This window comes from Tursiops truncatus, chromosome 3 (assembly GCF_011762595.2).
Source record: "Tursiops truncatus isolate mTurTru1 chromosome 3, mTurTru1.mat.Y, whole genome shotgun sequence".
Lineage (NCBI taxonomy): Eukaryota > Metazoa > Chordata > Mammalia > Artiodactyla > Delphinidae > Tursiops > Tursiops truncatus.
The window spans coordinates 88891879-88916446 of NC_047036.1; the positions used below are offsets into that span (position 1 = coordinate 88891879).

The following is a 24568-nucleotide window of genomic DNA, read 5'->3' on the forward strand; positions in this document are numbered from 1 at the left end:
AGCTCAGAGAAGAGTTTATAAGCTTTTGAGAATGGAAGGGAAGGAGAAAAATGAAACATAAAATGCAAACTGAGGAAGTGGTTCGAGACAGCAATGTAGGAAGACCCTGAACTCACCTCATCCCACAGACATACTGTATCTACAGCCACACATGGAACAATTTCCTCAGAAAAAGGTCTGAAAACTAGCTGAGCAACTCCTACACATGTGGCAAATGAGAAAAAGGCCACATTGAAGTGAGTCAGAGAGGCTGAGACACAATCTCACCATGAACTGCACTCCCAGTGTAGGGACCCACAATCAGAAGGGAACTCACAAACCCTGAGCTTCTCCTTGAGAAGTGAAAGCTTCATACCTCACACCAGACACCTCAGTTTTTAAGACATGCACCCGACCGACAAGCCCCTAAAACAGCTGACCAGTGGGGCTCGTTTCCATGAGAACCAAAGGGCTGTAATGAACTGAGAAACACCTCCTAAAGGGCTCGTGCATACTGTCACCCACGCCAGGTCCCAGGGCAGAAGCAGCCATTTGAAATGTGCCCGGACTTCATGTGAAAGAGATTCATTTGCTAATCTTAAAGTGTTAGCCAGAGGAGCAGAGGCTTGTTGGGATATTCTCTGGGGATGGAGGAGTTGGCAGGTGCCAGTTTTATACTCTCCCTCTGCCTTGCTAAAGCCAGCAGACATTACTATTTTTATTTTACTCTAGATCTTTGTTTTTTTCTCAGCAACTGCCTTCTTTATCTTCCAACTGACAGACATCACCTTTGCACTCTCTGTCTGCATCTCCCAAAGGGGAGCTTTCACACATGTCTGATGCCCCAGTTCTTACATCTGGTGCCTCAGTTTTTACAGCTGCAGCCCAGGGGATGCCCTTTCATCACCAGGCTCTGGAGGTCAGGGGATCTTGCATTCCTGTGTCCAAGGGGACTGTAACAATCAGAAAGACAGTTCTTGGCAGTCTACCACCTCCAAGGTACTACACAGATAGCTGACTGAAATACACCCCCAGCCTCTCTAGGAAAGAGGCCTATTTGCTTACACTGGAGCGTCAGCCTGAAGGGCAGGCTTCAGGTTTGGCACACATCTAGGGGCCTAGGGAAGTGCTCTCAGGGAACACAGGCCAGAGGACACCATCTTTGTGCTTTCCCTCTGCCTCACTACACCTTGCTAGTACCTCCCAGAAAGGAGCCCATAGATCACATAAAGCCCTGATTTCTGTGATTATCATCCAGGGGACACTCCAGATTGCCTGCTCTGGTGGCTGGCAGGGCTTACAGTTGCAATTACACAGGACCGTATATATTTGTATACTTTAAATTTGCCACCTGAAGCTGTGGCTTCCAATCAGCCTGAATCTAGGTGCTGAAATTCCACCCCTCTGGGACACTGACAGGTCTTGGAACACCCTCAAAAACTGAGAGCTATTAAAAATAAAACAGACTACTTGGACAACCCCACAAGTTCAAGGGACAACAAAGAGCTAGGACAAGGTTGAACAAGGTTCATCTCCTACATGAGGTTACTCCTTCATGACTGGGAAAGGTGGCTGTTTTATCTACCACATAGAAACAAACACAGAGAGTCAAGCATAATGATAAAACAGAGGAATATGTTCCAACGAAAGAACAAGATAAAACCTCAGAAAAAAACCTTGGTGAAAAGGAGATAAGTAATCTACCTGATAAGGGGTTCTAAGTAATGGTCATAAAGTTGTTTCCTGAACTTGAAAGAAGAATGGATGAACACAGTGAGAATTTCAATTAAGAGACAGAAAATATACGAAAGTACTAAATAGAAGTCACAGGCCTGAAGAATACAACAACTGAGCTGAAAAACACACTAGAGGGGTTCAGTGGAAGACTAGATAAAGCAGAATAAAGGATCAGTCAGCTTGAAGACAGGGCAATGGAACTCACCCAATCAGAGCAGCAAAAAATAAAAAGAATTTTAAAAAGTGAAAATAGCTTAAGGGACTTATGGAACAACATCAGACAGATTAATATCTGCTTCATAGGGCTCCCAGCAGAAGAGAGAAAGGGGCAGAAAACTTATCTGAAAAAACAATGGCTGAAAAAGTCCCTAACCGGGGAAGGAAACATATCCAGATCCAGAAAGCCCACAGAGGTCCAAATAAGATGAATCCAAAGAGACCCAAGACAAATCATAATTAAAATTTCAAAAGTTAAAGACAAGAAGAGAATCTTAAAAGCTGCAAGAGGAAAGCAACTTGTTATGTGCAAGGGGACCCCCATAAGACTATTAACAGATTTTTCAGCAGAAACTTTGCAGCCCAGAAAGCATGATATATTTAAAGTGCTGAAAGAAAAACACTTCCAACCAAGAATACTCTAGCTGGAAAAATTATTATTCAGAATTGAAGGACAGATAAAGAGTTTTCAGACTATCAAAAGCTAAAGGAGTTCATCACCACTAAACCTACCTGAAAAGAAATGTTAAAGTACTTCTCTAAGATGAAAAGAAAGGACACTAATTAATAACAAGAAAACATATGAAAGTATAAATCTGACTGGTAAAAGTAAATATATAGTGAAGGTAGTGGATTAATCACTTATAAAACTAGTATGAAAATTAAAAGACAAAGTAGTAAAAATAACTATAATAATTAAGGGATACATGAGATAAAAAGATGTAAAATCTGACATCTAAAACATCAAATGTGGTAGGGGAGAGAAAAATGTAGAGATTTGGAATGTGTTCAGACTTAAGCTGTTATCAATTTAAAATATACTGTTATAAATATATGTTGTTATATGTAAGCCTCATGGTAACCACGAAGCAAAAATCTATAGTAGATGCACAAAAGATAATGGGAAAGGAATCTAAGCATACCACTAAAGAAAGTCATCAAACCACAGGGGAAGAGAGCAAGAGAAGAATAAAAAAACAGAAAACAATTTTAAACATGGATAAGTACATATCTATCAATAATTACATTTTAAAAATGGATTAAATTCTTCAATCAAAAGACATAGAGTGGCTGAATGGATTAAAAAAATAAGACCGGGAAGGCGGAAGATGGCGGAAGAGTAAGACGCGGAGATCACCTTCCTCCCCACAGATACACCAGAAATACAACTACACGTGGAACAACTCCTACAGAACACCTACTGAAGGCTGGCAGAAGACCTCAGACCTCCCAAAAGGCAAGAAACTCCCCACGTACCTGGGTAGGGCAAAAGAAAAAACAGAGACAAAAGAATAGGGACGGCACCTGCACCAGTAGGAGGGAGCTGTGAAGGAGGAAAAGTTTCCACACTTTAGGAAGCCCCTTCGCGGGCGGAGACTGCGGGAGGCGGAGGGGGGAGCTTCGAAGCTGCGGAGGAGTGCACAGCAACGGGTGCGGAGGGCAAAGCGGGGAGATTCCCACACAGAGGATCGGTGCCGACCGGCACTCACCAGCCCGAGAGGCTTGTCTGCTCACCCGCCGGGGCGGGCGGGGCTGCGAGCTGAGGCCGGAGCGCGGGGAGAGGACTGGGGTTGGCGGCTTGAACATAGCCTGAAGGGGTTAGTGCACCACAGCTAGCCGGGAGGGAGTCCGGGGAAAAGCCTGCACCTGCAGAAGAGGCAGGAGACTTTTCCTTCCCTCTTTGTTTTCTGGGGCGTGAGGAGAGGGGTTTAAGAACGCTGCTTAAAGGAACTCCAGAGACGGGCGCGAGCCGCGGCTAAAAGCGCGAACCCCAGAGACGGGCGCGAGCCGCGGCTGAAAGCGCGGACCCCAGAAACGGGCGCGAGCCGCGGCTGAAAGCGCGGAATCCAGAGACGGGCGCGAGCCGCGGCTGAAAGCGCGGAATCCAGAGGCAGGCGTGAGCCGCGGCTGAAAGCGCGGAATCCAGAGACGGGCGCGAGCCGCGGCTGAAAGCGCGGAATCCAGAGACGGGCGCAAGCCGCGGTAAAAGCGCGGACGCCAGAAGCGGGCGGGAGACGTTAAGGCTGCTGCTGCCGCCACCGAGGGGCCCGTGTGCGAGCACAGGTCACTCTCCACACCCCTCCTCCGCGGAGCCTGTGCAGCCCGCCACTGCCGGGTTCCCGGGATCCAGGGACAACATCCCCGGGAGAGCGCACAGCGCGCCTCAGGCTGGTGCAAAGTCACGCCGGCCTTTGCCACCGCAGGCCCGCCCCGCACTCTGTGCCCCTTCGTCCCCGCCGGCCTGAGTGCGCCAGAGCCCCCGAATCAGCGGCTCTTTTAACCCCATCCTGTCTGAGCAAAAAACAGACGCCCTCCAGCGATCTACACGCAGTGGCAGGGCCAAATCCAAAGCTTAGCCCTGGGAGCTGTGAGAACAAAGAAGAGAAAGGGAAATCTCTCCCAGCAGCCTCAGAAGCAGCGGATTAAAGCTCCACAATCAACTTGATGTACCCTGCATCTGTGGAATACCTGAATAGACAACCAATCATCCCAAATTAAGGAAGTGGACTTTAGGAGCAAGATCTATGATTTTTCCCCCTTTCCTCTTTTTGTGAATGTGTATGTGTATGCTTCTGTGTGAGATCTTGTCTGTATAGTCTTGCTTCCACCATTTGTCCTAGGGTTCTATCCGTCCATGTTTTTTTTTTAAATTTTTTTCTTAATAATTAATTTTAATAACCTTATTACACTTTACCTTCGTTCTTTCTTTCTTTCTTTCCGTCCTTCCTTCCCTCCTTTAGACAACGAATCATCCCAAATTGAGGAGGTGGTCTCTGACAGCAAGATTTAGGATTTTTCCCCATTTACCTCTTTTAGTGAGGGTGTATGTGTATGCTTCTGTGTAAGATTTTGTCTGTATAGCTTTGCTTCCAACATTTGTCCTAAGGTTCTTTCCGTCCCTTTTTTTTTTTTTCTAAATAAGAAGTTTTTAATTCAATAACTTTATTATACTTTATTTTATTTTTACTGTATCTTCTTTCTTTCTGTCTTTTTTCCTTCTTTCCCTCCTTCCTTCCTTCCTCCCTCCCTCCCTCCCTCCTTTCTTTCCTTCTTGCCTTCTTTCCTTCTTTGCTTCTTTCTTTCTTTCTTCCTTCCTTCCTACCCTCCTTTCCTTCTTTCTTTCCTCATACTTCTACTAATTCCCTCTACTTTTTCTCCCTTTTATCCTGAGCCTGTGGATGAAAAGCTTTTGGTGCTCCAGCCAGGAGGCAGGGCTCTGCCTCTGAGGTAGGACAGCCAACTTCAGGACACTGATCAACAAGAGACCTCCCAGCTCCACATAATATCAAACGGCGAAAATCTCCCAGAGACCTCCATCTTAACACCAGCACCCAGCTTCACTCAACGACCAGCAAGCCACAGTGCTGGAAAACCTATGCCAAACAACTAGCAAAACAGGAACACAACCCCACCCATTAGCAGAGAGGCTGCCTAAAATCATAATAAGGCCACAGACACCCCCAAACACACCACCAGACGTGAACCTGCCTACTAGAGAGACAAGATCCAGCCTCATCCACCACAACACAGGCACTAGCCCCCTCCACCAGGAAGCCGACACAACCCACTGAACCAACCTTAGCCACTGGAGACAGACATCAAAAACAGGAGGAACTACAAACCTGCAGCCTGCAAAAACGAGACCCCAAACACAGTAAGATAAGCAAAATGAGAAGACAGAAAAACACACAGCAGATGAAGGAGCAAGATAAAAACCCACCAGACCTAACAAATGAAGAGGAAATAGGCAGTCTACCTGAAAGAGAATTCAGAATAATGATAGTAAGGTTGATCCGAAATCTTGGAGATAGAATGGACAATAGATTGGACAAAATGCAAGAATCAGTTAACAAGGACCTAGAAGAACTAAAGATGAAACAAGCAACGATGAACAACACAATAAATGAAATTAAAAGTACTCTAGATGGGATCAATAGCAGAATAACTGAGGCAGAAGAACGGATAAGTGACCTGGAAGATAAAATAGTGGAAATAACTACTGCAGAGCAGAATAAAGAAAAAAGAATGAAAAGAACTGAGGACAGTCTCAGAGACCTCTGGGACAACATTAAACGCACCAACATTCGAATTATAGGGGTTCCAGAAGAAGAAGAGAAAAAGAAAGGGACTGAGAAAATATTTGAAGAGATTATAGTTGAAAACTTCCCTAATATGGGAAAGGAAATAGTTAATCAAGTCCAGGAAGCACAGAGAGTCCCATACAAGATAAATACAAGGAGAAATACGCCAAGACACATATTAATCAAACTGTCAAAAATTAAATACAAAGAAAGCATATTAAAAGCAGCAAGGGAAAAACAACAAATAACACATAAGGGAATCCCCATAAGGTTAACAGCTGATCTCTCAGCAGAAACCCTACAAGCCAGAAGGGAGTGGCAGGACATACTGAAAGTGATGAAGGAGAAAAACATGCAGCCAAGACTACTCTACCCAGCAAGGATCTCATTCAGATTTGATGGAGAAATTAAAACCTTTACAGACAAGCAAAAGCTGAGAGAGTTCAGCACCACCAAACCAGCTTTACAACAAATGCTAAAGGATCTTCTCTAGGCAAGAAACACAAGAGAAGGAAAAGACCTATAATAACGAACCCAAAACAATTTAGAAAATGGGAATAGGAACATACATATCGATAATTACCTTAAATGTAAATGGACTAAATGCTCCCACCAAAAGACACAGATTAGCTGAATGGATACAAAAACAAGACCCTTATATATGCTGTCTACAAGAGACCCACTTCAGACCTAGAGACACATACAGACTGAAAGTAAGGGGATGGAAAAAGATATTCCATGCAAATGGAAGCCAAAAGAAAGCTGGAGTAGCAATTCTCATATCAGACAAAATAGACTTTAAAATAAGGACTATTAAAAGAGACAAAGAAGGACACTACATAATGATCAAGGGATCGATCCAAGAAGAAGATATAACAATTGTAAATATTTATGCACCCAACATAGGAGCACCTCAATACATAAGGCAAATACTAACAGCCATAAAAGGGGAAATCGACAGTAACACATTCATAGTAGGGGACTTTAACACCCCACTTTCACCCATGGACAGATCATCCAAAATGAAAATAAATAAGGAAACACAAGCTTTAAATGATACATTAAACAAGATGGACTTAATTGATATTTATAGGACACTCCATCCAAAAACAACAGAATACACATTTTTCTCAAGTGCTCATGGAACATTCTCCAGGATAGATCATATCTTAGGTCACAAATCAAGCCTTGGTAAATTTAAGAAAATTGAAATTGTATCAAGTATCTTTTCTGACCACAATGCCATGAGACTAGATATCAATTACAGGAAAAGATCTGTAAAAAATACAAACACATGGAGGCTAAACAATACACTACTTAATAATGAAGAGATCACTGAAGAAATCAAAGAGGAAATCAAAAAATACCTAGAAACAAATGACAATGGAGACACAACGACCCAAAACCTGTGGGATGCAGCAAAAGCAGTTCTAAGGGGCAAGTTTATAGCAATACAAGCCCACCTTAAGAAGCAGGAAACATCTCGAATAAACAACCTAACCTTGCACCTCAAGCAATTAGAGAAAGAAGAACAAAAAAACCCCAAAGCTAGCAGAAGGAAAGAAATCATAAAAATCAGATCAGAAATAAATGAAAAAGAAATGAAGGAAACAATAGCAAAGATCAATAAAACTAAAAGCTGGTTCTTTGAGAAGATAAACAAAATAGATAAACCACTAGCCAGACTCATCAAGAAAAAAAGGGAGAAGACTCAAATCAATAGAATTAGAAATGAAAAAGGAGAGGTAACAACTGACACTGCAGAGATAAAAGAGATCATGAGAGATTACTACAAACAACTCTATGCCAATAAAATGGACAATCTGGAAGAAATGGACAAATTCTTAGAAATGCACAACCTGCCAAGACTGAATCAGGAAGAAATAGAAAATATGAACAGACCAATCACAAGCACTGAAATTGAAACTGTGATTAAAAATCTTCCAACAAAGAAAAGCCCAGGACCAGATGGCTTCACAGGCGAATTCTATCAAACATTTAGAGAAGAGCTAACACCTATCCTTCTCAAACTCTTCCAAAATATAGCAGAGGGAGGACCACTCCCTAACTCCTTCTACGAGGCCACCATCACCTTGATACCAAAACCAGACAAGGATGTCACAAAGAAAGAAAACTACAGGCCAATATCACTGATGAACATAGATGCAAAAATCCTCAACAAAATACTAGCAAACAGAATCCAACAGCACATTAAAAGGATCATACACCATGATCAAGTGGGGTTTATTCCAGGAATGCAAGGATTCTTCAATATACGCAAATCTATCAATGTGATAAACCATATTAACAAATTGAAGGAGAAAAACCATATGATCATCTCAATAGATGCAGAGAAAGCTTTTGACAAAATTCAACACCCATTTATGATAAAAACCCTGCAGAAAGTAGGCATAGAGGGAACTTTCCTCAACATAATAAAGGCCATATATGACAAGCCCACAGCAAACATCATCCTCAATGGTGAAAAACTGAAAGCATTTCCACTAAGATCAGGAACAAGACAAGGTTGCCCACTCTCACCACTATTATTCAACATTGTTTTGGAAGTTTTAGCCACAGCAATCAGAGAAGAAAAGGAAATAAAAGGAATCCAAATTGGAAAAGAAGAAGTAAAGCTGTCACTGTTTGCAGATGACATGATCCTATACATAGAGAACTCTAAAGATGCTACCAGAAAACTACTAGAGCTAATCAATGAATTTGGTAAAGTGGCAGGATACAAAATTAATGCACAGAAATCTCTGGCATTCCTATATACTAATGATGAAAAATCTGAAAGTGAAATCAAGAAAACACTCCCATTTACCATTGCAACAAAAAGAATAAAATATCTAGGAATAAACCTACCTAAGGAGACAAAAGACCTGTATGCAGAAAATTATAAGACACTGATGAAAGAAATTAAAGATGATATAAATCGATGGAGAGATATACCATGTTCTTGGATTGGAAGAATCAACATTGTGAAAATGACTCTACTACCCAAAGCAATCTATAGATTCAATGCAATCCCTATCAAACTACCACTGGCATTTTTCACAGAACTAGAACAAAAAATTTCACAATTTGTATGGAAACACAAAAGACCCCGAATAGCCAAAGCAATCTTGAGAACGAAAGAAGGAACTGGAGGAATCAGGCTCCCTGACTTCAGACTATACTACAAAGCTACAGTCATCAAGACGGTATGGTACTGGCACAAAAACAGAAAGATAGATCAATGGAACAGGATAGAAAGCCCAGAGATAAACCCATGCACATATGGACACCTTATCTTTGATAAAGGTGGCAGTAATGTACAATGGAGAAAGGACAGCCTCTTCAATAAGTGGTGCTGGGAAAACTGGACAGGTACGTGTAAAAGTATGAGATTAGATCACTCCCTAACACCATACACAAAAATAAGCTCAAAATGGATTAAAGACCTAAATGTAAGGCCAGAAACTATCAAACTCTTAGAGGAAAACATAGGCAGAACACTCTATGACATAAATCAAAGCAAGATCCTTTCTGACCCACCTCCTAGAGTAATGGAAATAAAAACAAAAATAAACAAATGGGACCTAATGAAACTTCAAAGCTTTTGCACAGCAAAGGAAACCATAAACAAGACCAAAAGACAACCCTCAGAATGGGAGAAAATATTTGCAAATGAAGCAACCGACAAAGGATTAATCTCCAAAATTTACAAGCAGCTCATGCAGCTCAATAACAAGAAAACAAACAACCCAATCCAAAAATGGGCAGAAGACCTAAATAGACATTTCTCCAAAGAAGATATACAGACTGCCAACAAACACATGAAAGAATGCTCAACATCATTAATCATTAGAGAAATGCAAATCAAAACTACAATGAGATATCATCTCACACCAGTCAGAATGGCCATCATCAAAAAATCTAGAAACAATAAATGCTGGAGAGGGTGTGGAGAAAAGGGAACACTCTTGCACTGCTGGTGGGAATGTGAATTGGTTCAGCCACTATGGAGAACAGTATGGAGGTTCCTTAAAAAGCTACAAATAGAACTACCATATGACCCAGCAATCCCACTACTGGGCATATACCCTGAGAAAACCAAAATTCAAAAAGAGTCATGTACCAAAATGTTTATTGCAGCTCTATTTACAATAGCCCGGAGATGGAAACAACCTAAGTGCCCGTCATCGGATGAATGGATAAAGAAGATGTGGCACATATATACAATGGAATATTACTCAGCCATAAAAAGAAACGAAATTGAGCTATTTGTAATGAGGTGGATAGACCTAGAGTCTGTCATACAGAGTGAAGTAAGTCAGAAAGAAAAAGACAAATACCGTATGCTAACACATATATATGGAATTTAAGAAAAAAATGTCATGAAGAACCTAGGGGTAAAGCAGGAATAAAGACGCAGACCTCTTAGAGAACGGACTTGAGGTTATGGGGAGGGGGAAGGGTGAGCTGTGACAGGGCGAGAGAGAGTCATGGGCATATACATAGTAACAAACGCAGTAAGGTAGATAGCTAGTGGGAAGCAGCCGCATGGCACAGGGATATTGGCTCGGTGCTTTGTGACAGCCTGGAGGGGTGGGATGGGGAGGGTGGGAGGGAGGGAGACGCAACAGGGAAGACATATGGGAACATATGTTTATGTATGACTGATTCACTTTGTTATAAAGCAGAAACTAACACACCATTGTAAAGCAATATACCCCAATAAAGATGTTAAAAAAAAAAAAAAAAAAAAAAAAAAAAAAAAAATAAGACCCATCCATATGCTGCCTATAACAGTCTTATATCAGATGTAAGGGCACACACAGACTAAAAGAGAAGAGATGGAAAAGGATATTCCAAGAAAATGGAAGCCAAAAGAAAGTTGGGGTGGCTATACTTACATCTAACACAACAGACTTTAAAACAAAGACTGTAATCACAGACAAAGGAGGGCATTACATATGATAAAGGGGTCAATCCAACAAGAGGATACAACATTTGCAAATATTTATGCACTCAATATATGAGCACTTAAATATATAAAGCAAATATTAATAGATCTAAAGGAAGAAATGGACAGCAATACAATAATAATAAGGGACTTTAATACCCCACTTACATCAATGAATAGATATCAGTCTTAAACGACACATTAAACTTAATAGATACATACAGAACATTTCAACCAAAAGAAGCAGATTTCATATTCTCAAGATTACATATTCTCAATCTAAACATGGAATATTCTCAAGGATAGATCATATGTTTGGCCACAAAGCAAGTCTTAACATATTTAAAAAGACTGAAATTATATCAAGCATCTTTTCTGATCACAGTGACATGAAACAATAAATCAATTACAAGAAAAAACTGGAAATTTCACAAATATGTGGAGATTAAACAACATGCTACTGGGCAACTAATGGGTCAATGGAGAAATTAAAAAATACCTCTAGACAAATGAAAATGGAAATACAACATACCAAAATTTGTGGGATGCAGCAAAAGCAGTTCTAAGAGAGTTCACAGTGGTAAGTATCTACCTTAAGAAATACAAATAACCTCAAATAAATGAAGTTTACATCTCAGGTAACTAGAAAAAAAAAGAGAACAAAGACCTAAATTAGTAGAAGGAAGGATATAACAGAGTGAAAATAAATGAAATAGGGACTAAAAAGACAAGAGAAAAGATCAATGAAACTAAGAACTGGTTCTTTTGACGATAAACAAAATTGACAAACCTTTAGCTAGACTCATCAAGAGAAAAAGGCAGAGGACTCAAATAAGTAAAAATCACATACAAAACAGGAGATGTTACAACTGATACACAGAAATACAAGGAATCATAAGAGACTTCTATAAATAATTATATGTCAACAAATTGGACAACCTGGAAGAAATGGATAAATTCCTAGAAACATACAACCTTCCGAGACTGAATTATAAGGAAATGGAAAAGCTAAATAGAATGATTACTAGAAAGGAAACTGAATTGATAAACAAAAATCTCTCAACAAACAAAAGTCCAGAACCTGATGGCTTCACTGGGGGATTCCACCAAACATTCAAAGTAGAATTAATACCAAACCTTCTCAAACTCTTCCAAGAAAAAAAAAAAGAGAGAGAGAAAAGAAAACACTTCCAAACTCATTTAATGAAGCCAGCATTATCCTGATACCAAAACCAGAAAAAAAATACAAGAAAAGACAATTATAGGCCAATATCCCAAATGAATATAGACACCAAAATTCTCAACAAAATATTAGCAAACCAAATTCAACAGTACATTAAAAGAATCATGCACCATGATCAAATGAGATTTATTCCAGGGATACAAGGATGGTTCAACATTCATAAATCAATCAACATGACACACCACATTAACAAAATGAAGGCTTAAAACCCATATAATCATCTCAATTGATGAAGAAAAAGCATTTGACAAAATTCAATATTCACTTATGCTAAAAACTCTCAGTAAGGTAGTTATAGAGGGAATGTATCTCAACATAATAAAGGCCATTTTTGACAAGCCCACAGCTAACACCTTACTCAATGGTAAAAAGCTGCAAGCTTTTCTTCTAAAATCAGAAATAAGACAAGGATGCCCATTCTCGCTACTGTTACTCAATATAGTACTGAAAGTCCTAGCCAGAGCAATTAGGCAAGAAAAAGAAATAAAAGGCATCCAAATCAGAAAGGAAAAAGTAAAACTGTCATTATTTACAGATTACATAATAATACATATAGAAAACCTTATAGACTTCACCAAAAACTGTTAGAACTAATCAATGATAAAGTTGCAAGATACAAAATCAATATACAAAAATCTGTTGTGTTTCTATAATCTAATAACAAACTATCAGGAGGAAAAATTAGGAAAATAATGCCATCTAGAATTGTATTGAAAAGAATAAAATAGCTAGGAATAAATTTAACCAAGGAGGTTCACACTAGAAACTATAAACATTGATGAAAAAAGTTGAAGAAGACACAAATAAATGAAAAGACATCCATGATCATGAATTGTGAGAATTAATAGTGTTATATATATGGAATCTAAAAAAAAAAAAATAGTTCTGAAGAACATAGGGGCAGGACAGGAAAAAAGATGCAGATGTAGAGAATGGACTTAAGGACACAGGGAGGGGAAGGGTAAACTGGGACGAAGTGAGAGAGTGGCACTGACATATATACACTATCAAACGTAAAACAGATAGCTAGTGGAAAGCAGCCACATAGCACAGGGAGATCAGCTCGGTGCTTTGTGACCACCTAGAGAGGTGGGATAGGGAGCGTGGGAAGGAGACGCAAGAGGGAGTGGATATGGGGATATAAGTATACGTGTAGCTGATTTACTTTGTTATACAGCAGAAACTAACACAACAATGTAAAGCAATTATACTCCAATAAAGATGTTAAAAAAAAAAGAATTAATAGTGTTAAAATGTCCGCACTACTCAAAGAAATATAGAGATTCAATGCAATCCCTATCAAAATTCCAATGGCATTTTTCATAGAAATAGAACAAACAATCCTAAGATTTTTATGGAACCACAAAAGACCCTGAATAGCTAAAGCAATCTTGAGAAAGAAGAGCAAAGGAGGCAGCATAATGCTCCCTAACTTCAAACTATATTACAAAGCTAAAGTAATCAAAACTGTATTTTATTTGCATAAAAACACATGAATAGATCAATGGAACAGAATACAGAGCCCAGAAATAAACTCATGCATACATGGTCAATTAATTTATGATAAAAGAGCCAAAAATATACAAATGGAAAGGACAGTCTCTTCAATAAATGGTGTTGGGAACACTGGACAGCCACATGCAAAAGAATGAAACTAGACCATTATCTTACACTGTACACAAAAATTAACTCAAAATGGATTAAAGACTTGAGTGTAAGAACTGGAACCATAAAACTCCCAGAAGAAACATAAGCGGTCAGCTCCTTGACTCAGTTTTAGCAATGATTTTTTAGATCTGACTCCAAAAGCAAAAGCAACAAAGCAAAAATAAACAAGTGGGACTATGTCAAACCAAAAAGCCACCGCAAAAAAAAAAAAAAGCCTTTGGATCAACAAAATGAAAAGACAATGTACTGAATGGGAGAAAATATTTGCAAACATTAAGAGTCCTCATCACAAGGAAAAAAATTTGTAACTATGTGTGATGATGGATGTTTAGACTTATTGTGGTGATCATTTTGTAATACATATATACACTGAATCATTGTGTTGTATACCTGAAACTAATATAATGTTATACGTCAGTTTTACCTCAATATTAACAAAATGTAACCTGAATGCTTAAAAAATGATAATAACTAACTTGGAGTGCTTACTATTGAGGGCTTTGAGAGGGCTTGAATAAATAGCACCCCTCTTTCCTGACCAAATTCTAAACAAACTGAGGAATAAGACAAAAGGGTTGCTGTTAGTGGCCAAAATAGCACCTTTGTTACTTATAAAGGTAAGACGGGGGAATAGGTTTTTTCTATGAGCAAATGCTTTTCTCCAGGACAACCCCTAAGGTGTGCAAGGCTCCAAAAATATTTTTGTTGGGCCCTTGTCTAGATAAATAATTTGATTAAAAATATATTATAAAACTCATGGACCCATGTGAGGTACTGTGATTCATCAATCAAGATTTAGAACCAATAATGAGAAAAGAAGATGTACTTACATATTTGTTTATTATCCATCAGTGCATGTGAATATTTTTCATACTATGCAGGCACGATTTCTTCCTGTCCAGGTTCAGGAGCCATTTATTCATGTTCTTTATTATCATATGCAACGTTCCTGGCTAATTTCATATCGCCCATAAGGAGGAAATGATAGCAATAGCATTATTACTCTTGAGGCCATGGCTTTCAGAACCTGTTTGTATTGAAACATAGGTCTTCTTGCCTCTACACGTTCCTCCTTCCATTATTCAGTGCTGGTTACATCATTACTCCTGATGCCACTGTATTGCTCAAAGTGTGGCCTGTGGATACCGGCTTCCAAAGACTCCATCAAAGGTTGTTATTGTGCTTCATTGATGATGACCACATATGCAAGTCTTATCCAGAGTAGGCAGGAAAATGGGAACAATAATTCATCTTCTAGATACGTTAAATGTACTGTTCTGAATTTTATGGCATAAACAGAACAGCGTATCTTCCAACTACATCCTCTTGAACTCCTTAGGCTGCAATCACTTCATTCCTCGAATGTGATCTCTTTCCATGTAGACCTCTTCCACACCATCAACAGGGAGAAGGGGTGTCAGATGGCGGGAGAGAGCAGTTCCTTCTGCACAAGAAATGCTGATCCCTCCCTCATCCAGCACAGTTTAAGACCAACCTGTGAGAGCACCACGAGGTCACCACAACTGGAGGCAGGAGACACAGGTGGAAAGGATCCCACTGGTGTGGTGGGGCAATGGTCTCCAGTGTCCTCAGAGGAGATGGCACTGCCACCCCAGAGACGACCTGCTGGGGGTGGGTGACTGCCCTGGGTGCCAGTGGTGGGAGTGGAACAGGGTGAAGGACACCTGCTGGCCCCCACCTTAAGTGCCATAGAACAGGCGGCTTCAGTGACACAGGTCCACACATGCAGCTCAAGCCAAGACTGAACTTGCTCCCTTTCTGATGTGAATGAGAAGCACTGCGGATCAGCATGATTCTGGCGGCCTAATCTTGTCCACTTTTCAAAAGAAATATTGTTAGCGGGAGAAAGTTGCTGGCCAGCTCATGCTCCTGGGACCAGAGCCGGGCGACGGCTCATTGTGCCCACTTGCATGTAGAGGGTGAGGGAGCAAATGCCGGGTCTGGGGTTCACAGGGATACCTGCCCAGACGTCACGGCCTGTCCAGCCAGACCCAGGCCCTGGAGGGGGACCAGGAACGCCTTGAGGAAGCAACGCCAAGGCGCAGGACCCTCACTTGCCGCAAAGCGCCGCGCTGCGCGTCTCACTAGGGAATCTGGGATTAGCCTGATGGCGCCGCCGTTACAGCGCTGGGCCAGAGCCAGTCTCGTACGAGGACTGCCCTCGGAAGGGCAGAGGCGACTACTCACTTCCAAGAGATGAAGAGAAGCTGAGACAAGCACGCCGGTTTACTCGCCCTAATTCTAACCGGATTAAGCCACTGCCCAGCAAATGAGAGCGAGAGAGGTTGGGAGTGTCCCAGCAGCGGAGTTCCCGCCCCATGGAGGGAAACATGGGGAGTGGAGAAGAAGTGTTCCGCCCTAAAAGTTATTAGGGGCCTGACCAGACTCGAGTATCACTGTACTGACTCAGTGAACTCTCATGACCACCCTACAAGAGAAATACTATCTATCCCTGATGTATAGATGAGGCAACACACGTGGAGGTCAAGTAAACTGCCCAAGATTGCACAGCTGGTAAATGGTTGGATTTAGGATTTCAACTGAGCCAATCTGGCTGATGAAGGAAAGAAGTAAAAGAAGGAAGGGGAGGACGGAAGGAGGGAGAGAAAAGAGTAGAAAAAGCTAGTGCCTCTCACCTCTGGAGTAACAAGCAGGATTGAGGTGTTTTTCTCTTCCCTTGTAACTTGGATTATGTAAATATTCCCTCATCTTCCCTCTTCTCAGGGTCAAGAAAGTCTACACAGAACAACCTGAAGTTTGTATTTCCATTTGAAAAGAAAAAATATTCTCCTTGGGTGCAATGAAGCTTATCCTCACTTCTGTGTACATCATCTCTTACTTTTAACACCAGAGAATGCTATTACTCAATTTACAAGACAGAGTGTTCCCTTCAATGTGATTTTTTTTTTTACCCAGCAGGTTTCCTACTTCAGGACCACGAAGCAATCACCAGTTCCTAGGGATGATTAATCAGTGTTATCCTTAAAAAGCTCAAAATTTCACCCTGTACTTTCATTGTAATAAAGGGCTTCCTGCAAAGCAAGCTGTCAGAAACGCAAAGGCAGGCTAGGCTCCAGTCTAGAAGAGATGAAATGCACCTCACCTCCTGCCTGGAGCGGAAGAAACACTGCTTCCCATGCATGAGGCCTTCCACAGTCTTTCCAGGGAGGAACTACGGTGGAAAACAGGCCAGAGGTTAGAGGTAGAATTTTCTGCAGAGGGAGTTAACCAGAGAAGGATAAACTAATTCCTTTAAGACATGTCTTCCTGAATGCAGTGCAGTTCAGCTTTTATTACAGTGATTTGAGAGCAGAGCATTACAACAGCGCAGTCTCTCAAAGCTCGCAGGGTAGGAAGCTTATCTAGCTGCTGGGCTGAACAGCTGTGGCACATCCCGCAGTGAACAGAGAGGGCTGTGGTGGACGGGGGGAGGTGGCGCAGGGCATAGTGGGGTAGAGCTAGGAGCAAGCACGGCTCTCAGCCCCTAAGCCTCCCCTCCCATACTGGAGCTGGACATACCTTCCCAGTCGTGGCACTCTCTCTCTCTGACCCTGGATTCAACTGTACTCTCTCCAGCAAACTGCTCAGAGTTGACAAGTTAGGCAAAGCCTATTTATGATCCTTGATGGTGGGAGACATATGTGGTTTTAGAAGGGCCTCTGAGAATGAATCAGGTAGCGGAGGTTGAAGTCAAAACAACTTTCCCAGGGATGCAGCCCTTTTTTGAGGAAAAGGAACGACTACTATACATAAATATACATATGAGCATTTTTTGTCAATGTGGTAAAATGTTAATAGTTCTTAAGTTGTCAAATCCACTGCAGACAGATAATGGGTATATAGGGATTTGCTATATGTTCTTTCAATTTCTCGGGTATTTTTGCAATGTTATTAAAATTTATTTTTTAAACTCGTGACATTTGTATTTTAAACCCCCTTAGAAGTTTAACGTTTGTGCTCTGCAAGAGCGCGGAACACCTATTGCAAAATTCCCGCAGGTGCTGGAAGCCAGAGAACCACTGACATTGCTTTTATTTTTTGTCTCATTCTAGCTCCCCGCTCTGCCACTCTGTTTTCTCTCTCTCTCTCTCTCTCTCTCCCCCTACCTCCTCACCCCAAGTCTTTCCTAACTTAAAAAGGTCCACAAATGGAAGAATAAAAACAGGAATTCACAAGCAAAAGTCTTCATCTGCTTATTTGTCATTATTTTCTCACTTTGTCTGCTGGCAGATGAGGACCTACGCACGGAGCAGGTTTGGAGGTAAATACAACCTATTTCTGATCTAATCTTGCTGCTGCCCTGACTCACCAGAGGATGACACTGGGCCAGAAAGCAAGAGAAGTTTGGGGCATGGTCAGGAGGCGTGGCTTCAAGTCCTAGCTCCAGCATTTTCCGGTTGTACGATCATGGGCAAGCTGCTGCTTCCTCCTTAGGCGAGGTAATATTTGGTGATTTAATTGTTAAGTTTTCATTGATTCTAAGCACAGCAGTCTATGAATAGTAAAGCACCTTCTGCCAAGTTGCTTGGGCAATGCTCTCCCAGCTTCCCGTGGTATCTGTAACTGGAGATGATGAGGCCATGGGTACTCATTAACCAAAAGGATTAGCTATCTGGGGCAGAGACTAATTAGGACAGAACAAGACCATGTGGAGTAGATTTAGGGTGAAGAATAGTAGGGACTTGACATTTATCCCCATTCAATCACAACCTGCTTTCTACCCAGGGCTTACCGGTGTGAAAAATAACAGGCTTCCTTGACCACATTATTGTTCTTACTTAGAGATGTGGGTAATGGTCACTGGTACTGTGGGGACCACAGGGACTGACAAGAGAATGATTGAGGCAGAATTCTCTCTGCAGTGGATTGGAAAGTAACATAAACTTCTGCAGCTGCTGAGATCTTTTGCTTTCTTCAGGTAGGAGACTAAAGCAATTTAATATGTTTAGGCTCCTCTCAGCCTCTTTGGGCTGATTGATAAAGGTAATTACCAACTTCAGAGTAGTTTTTGGTCCAAATGTTAGGTTAGGCTATTGAACTTGCAGGTCAGTCTGTGACAACTATCAGTGCTGAAGCTGAAATTTACTTCATTTATTCTTACCTTGAGTGTTAACTCACTTGCCTATGCAGGATGCAACAGAACAAAGCAGTGAAGAGCACTGGATTGGAATCCTGACTCCCCTACTTACTAGCTGTGTGACCGTGGGCAGCTACTCAACCTTTCGATGCCCTTTGGAGATTAGAAGTCTACATCTAAAAATTTTTGTTAGGATTAACTAAGATAATGCATGTAAAACTACCTACAAACGTTCCTGGCATATAGTATGCACTCAATAAATGTTAGCTAATTTACTGTCCTATGACATCTTTCTGCACCTCTTCTGTTCCTTATAACCTGAGTTCTTTTTCAGCTAAAGACTCACTCAAATTCTCTGCAGTAATGGCTTGTGTATGTGTTACTGTAATGGATGCCCATTTTTTTTTTTTTGCGGTACGCGGGCCTCTCACTGCTGTGACCTCTCCTCCCGTGGAGCACAGGCTCTGGACGCACAGGCCCAGTGGCCATGGCTCACGGGCCCAGCCGCTCCGCGGCATGTGGGAACTTCCCGGACTGGGGCACGAACCCATGTCCCCTGCATCGGCAGGTGGACTCTCAACCACTGCGCCACCAGGGAAGCCCACGGATGCCCATTTTGGTGTGGGGAGCAGATGAGGATGAAAAGTAAGGAGCTATGACTGCTTCTCCGTTCTAGTGTCCACAGTAACGAGGCTCCGCTTCCTGCCCTCCACTGCAGTTGCCTTCCTTCCCAATCCACTCTCGCATATCTTCTCCCACTTGTAGTTTCTAGTTGCTCTTACTTTCTGCTGCCTCATCGCTTCAGCATGATCGTGGCTACTCACAACTTTAATCCCTCCTCGTACAACCCTTTTGCTGAATTCATCTCCCGTTTCCTACTGGGAATTGCCTATTTCCCAACCAAAATAGGCAAATTTAGTGAGAGGACCTGCTAGCCTGCGTAACCTTTAGCCCCTGGCCACTGGCCAACCTCTGAATGGATGGGCCTTGAGTCTGATGCCCCCACCAGTCAAATCAGCTGTGGCTGGGGTGAGTGGGATTTCTTGACCTGCAGTATCCCATCCCTTTAAGCAGGGTCTACAGGCGTTGGGAGACAATTCATGGGTTTCTTGTGTTTCTCATGTCTTCTGAGCAAGAGGCATTGACAGCTTTGCTCTGTACTGGAGTCTGTATAGAAAAATCCTAGAAAACAGATATATATTATCCCTCCCTCATCCCCCCAGGTCAGAGGACAGATTTGTTTCCTGACCAAGATAACATATAATGTCTTTCTCCAGGGCAAGGTTAGGCAGGCTTACCAGCAGTCCCTTTATAAGACTAGGGTTTCCTAAGCTCGAGTTTTCTCATCTGTGCTACAGACTCACTGTGTGTCCAGCGTCCACCTGGGCCAAGCTCTGCATTGTCCGTGAGGGACATGGGGGCAACGGGAACTGTTTAGGCGATTATGTAGCTCATGCTGCCCACTGTACCAGGAGAAATAAAACCCTTTGTCTCTGATCCAGGGGTCCCATAGATTCAGCTAGAACCTATGAAATGTGTTAGCTTACAAGCAGGGTCGGCAGCTCTGGACAATGAGAAGGGATGCTTCAAGTAGGGTGGCCGTGGCAGGCACCATCTAATGCAGCCTTCTACTCTGCTTCCTCTTTATAAAGTGTCACCTACAGAAGGATTAAATAAGCTCTAGGGGCTTCTCCAGGACCTGATTTGGGGGAGAAAAATGCGTTATACAGCAGTGGGGGTGGCGAGGAGACAAGAACCCAAAGGATTGTGCAGCATTTCCGCCCTCCCTGAGTGAGCCTTGGCATGCGTAGGTGTGGCACCTCTGTGTACCATGGTGCTGCTGCTGAGTCAGGCAGGGGCTGTCCTAACACGGCTGTGCATCTGCATAGCGTTTAGTGCCCTTGCTGCCCAGTTCATTCAGCTTCTATGGTAATCACAGTGTAGCAAATTTGACAGTGGTGCTTACTGCTTGTCCAGCCCTTAGTAAGACAGTTTTCAGGGTATGTTAGCCCTGGTTTTCCAGCATGGTAACAAAAGCCAGGAGGAAAGCAATGTCTCAGAATTGCCTGCGTTATGTTCCATTTTCTGGGGAAAAACACACTGGATGCTTATGTGTAAATGCCTTAGAGCACAGGGAGTAGGAAGCAAAGGTAATAATACAACACAAATAAGGTGAAACACTTTTAAGTTTTGCTTCTCTCCATTATGGCCAGCCCCATCTCTGGAAAAAAAATATATGTTTCCAAATTCTCTGGTTGTGAGATATCATGACCTGCTGGGGGCCATAGGGCATATAGCCTCCTAAGAGATCTTCAGCCTATAAATACAGTAACACAGCTATAGATCATTGGGGAATGAGGGTAGCTGCCGGTAGCTAGTCACCTTGGGGGGCTCGGCACATGTTATTCTTTCTCCCTGCTTTGGTTGTTTCTTGTTTGGATAATCATAGGCACCCTCCAGGCCAAGATGAACTCCTTCCCATACAGTGAATCCAGCTGCTTTGGGAAGAAATGTGTAATAGAGTCTCCTCAATACAGGGAACACTCCAGGAGGCCAGGGAGTCTGATGATCTTGTTAACAGTTGTGCTAGATTAGGCACTTGATAAACATTTGTTAAACAGATAGCAGCTCAGCACATGGAGTTAATTTGTTGGCTTTGATGAAAGTGTTGTGTCCACAGATTCAGGGAGGACGTCAGCCTGATATGTTTATTATTTTATAAGACAACTAATTTTTATAAAAAAATTTAAGCATCTTCCTTCAGGTGCTCTTTACTCATTTAGATTGGGCTATAACCCCGGTTCACTTGTGAGTCATCATCATCCAATCTAGGCTAGAGCTTGCTTTCCAGACAAGGTTGATTTTGTAAGCTCCCCGATTCCTATCCTCATCTGCCTTAAATGTGAATTTAAACTAAAATAAAAACTCTGACATTCTTTAGTGGCACCAAACCTAGGGTACTGCAATACCAGGGTTGAAGGATCCTTGCTCCAGGTCAGGAGGAGGAATTGTTTGTGGAGGCCAAAGGCCGATCACAATGGTGGTACATAGTGAAGCCCCTTATAATATTTGCAACACTTGAGGTCTTTTAACAAGAAAATGGAAATAGAATAGACAAGAGAACTAGGGCATAGCTTAAATGCCTGGAAAGAATTTAAAATACCATTTAAGGACTGAAATCAAAAGGAAACCCTGTGTCAAATGTTTGTTTCTAATGATGAAGCAGTCTGGGGGTAAGTTCTCCACTCTGAGTGATTGCAATTGTGAGGGCAAATGTCCATGGCTTCTGAAGGAAGAAATCCAGAGACTTTTGGAAAGGGTAGGGCTAGTTGCTTATAGACAGATATCTGCATTAGTAAGGTCTCATTGAAGAGACAAGGGGATGCCACACACCTCTCAGGCCAGAGAGAGTTTCCGCAGAATAATTTAAGGATCCCAAATAGTATGGCCAAGGTAGGAAGTTCTCATCAGATCTTAATGGTGACTAAGAAACTTCACTAAGTAGGACATTATAACTTTGGTCAGCAGTATATTACTTAAGGCAAAAATGTCTCTCTATAACAATTTAGCAAAATAATACAAAAAGGAAAAACTAACAAAATATTTTTCAGAACTTTAAAGACCCCCCACTTTTCCCATTTTTAAAACTCAGACTACATTTCAAACAACTTAGTAAATATTAACGTTGATCATACAGGTTGTTCCTACCCAGGAAGGTGGCATGAACTACACAGAACCCTCAGGCTCTTGTTTAAGAACCAGGACTCAATTTTTTCATTTGTAAAAGTTGGGGCAATATAAACTACGCTGCAGATTCATTATGAAGATTAGCTAAAACAGAAAGCCTAACACAATGTCTAATATTTAGTACTTCATAAATGGGAACTATTCTTATAATGTAAAAATGCATTTTTCTCAGTGAATCTTATTAAGAATTGCTGCTTTATAATCAAAGGAAAAGAAATAATGGTGGCTTGCATAATTTCTCTTACTGACAGTGAATGGCTAAAAGGTATTATCTTTCCAAAAAAAATAAGATAAAGACCTCCCCTCTCTTAATATTTACTAAAAAACTGCATATTGATTATATACTAAGAATACAAAATGGAATAAACTGCCACATCCAGGCATGTAGCCTTTTAGTAAAACTGACATTAATTACATTTTATTTCTTTTGATTTAATAAAGTTTCCGTGTCAAATTCTTTCCGCTCCTGAGAGGTGATTAAGATGCTTTTTTATTCCCCATGACTTTGCACATCAACAAAGAACATTTTTTTCAAACCTTTACCCATGCACAAACAGGAGTACTGAACCTTTAATTTAGTCTTTATAGAGAAAACAGAAGCAGAGTGAGTAAGTGACTTGTCAAGGTCATGTTACTTCAAATATCATTAATTTTTGAGAGGAAAAAAGGAAGATTCCAAAAATTAGAAAAATGAGGTTGACATTGATCACTTATCAAATTCTAGAGAAGATGAACAGATGGCATGTGAGCAGTTAGAAAAGGAGGTTGCATGGTTTCACTAAGAGTGAAGCATTTCCAGCTAACGTCATTTGCTTTCTTGATTTAATATACTAGCAGATTAGGCTACTTCCATAGTGCTTGTCGACCAAACAGGACAAAATTTCTTACGGTGTCCTTTTAGGAACCATGAAGAAACAAAAGCACTTAAGTGACTGGTAGTTGCTTCAACAACTGTACCCAGAGTACTGACTGGTGGATCAAAGTCATCTAGAGGGCAGTCTACAGTGGCATTCTGAAGAGGGTCTGTATTTCATCCTGTTCTATTCAGTATTTATCAGTAACTTGGACAAAGCCACTAAACACCAAAGGCATACTTCATCAAAATTGGGACTGATGCAGGATGAAAGAAGAATCAGAATTCATATGGACCTTTACAAGTTAAATTTAGTAAGGATGAATGTAGTCCAATTAGGTTAAGAAGAAATTGTGTAAGTAATTATTAGGAACAGACTTGGCTTACCAGCAATACCTTGAAGTTTAGCAAGAGACAACAACGTGCTACGCTTGCCTAATAATGATGGTAATGATAATACTATCAACATATATGAGTCATAACAGTCATATGAGAGTCACTTTGATGTTGGCAATAATGCTTCTGGACCTTGCTCTAGTCAGAGGAACTGTGTTTAGTTCTGAGCAACATGTTTTAAGTGAGGGATGGGAATAGCCAATGCCAGGCTGGTCTAGAATAGATATCACGCAAGATCTGAGAAAAGTGTAAAGCCTGAGGGAAGACAGGAAGAGGTGGTCACACAGAAGAGACAGGACTTTTCTGCCTAGCTTCACATATGTGCTATTTATAGGAATATTTGGGTGATACTTTTCTAACGAAATCCAACCCTTGTAGGGGTGCTGAGTGGCTCCAACTCTGGAAGTCCATCAACCACTTCTGTACAGCTGAGGTCTCTTTTAGGGTTTTCCTTCTTAGATCACAGTTAAAGGAGTATAAAATCACGTGCTCAGGAGCCTATTCCAGACTTCCTTAGTAGCTGTGTACTTTGCTATAAACACTAAATCCTCCAGGGGGTTACATTATAGAAGTGATAAGGCTACACAATTAAATATTA

At 41.4% G+C, this 24568-nt stretch overlaps 1 long non-coding RNA gene across 1 annotated transcript in view; it reads right to left on the reverse strand.

Annotated features, from left to right (window-relative positions):
• LOC109550791 (uncharacterized) overlaps nt 1–16122 on the reverse strand; it is a 59835-nt gene extending 43713 nt beyond the window's left edge. Inside the window, exon 1 of the long non-coding RNA XR_002177459.3 lies at nt 14707–16122. This is a non-coding gene — a long non-coding RNA (uncharacterized lncRNA). The remainder of the gene's footprint in view (nt 1–14706) is intronic.
• Nucleotides 16123–24568: the final 8446 nt, after the last annotated feature.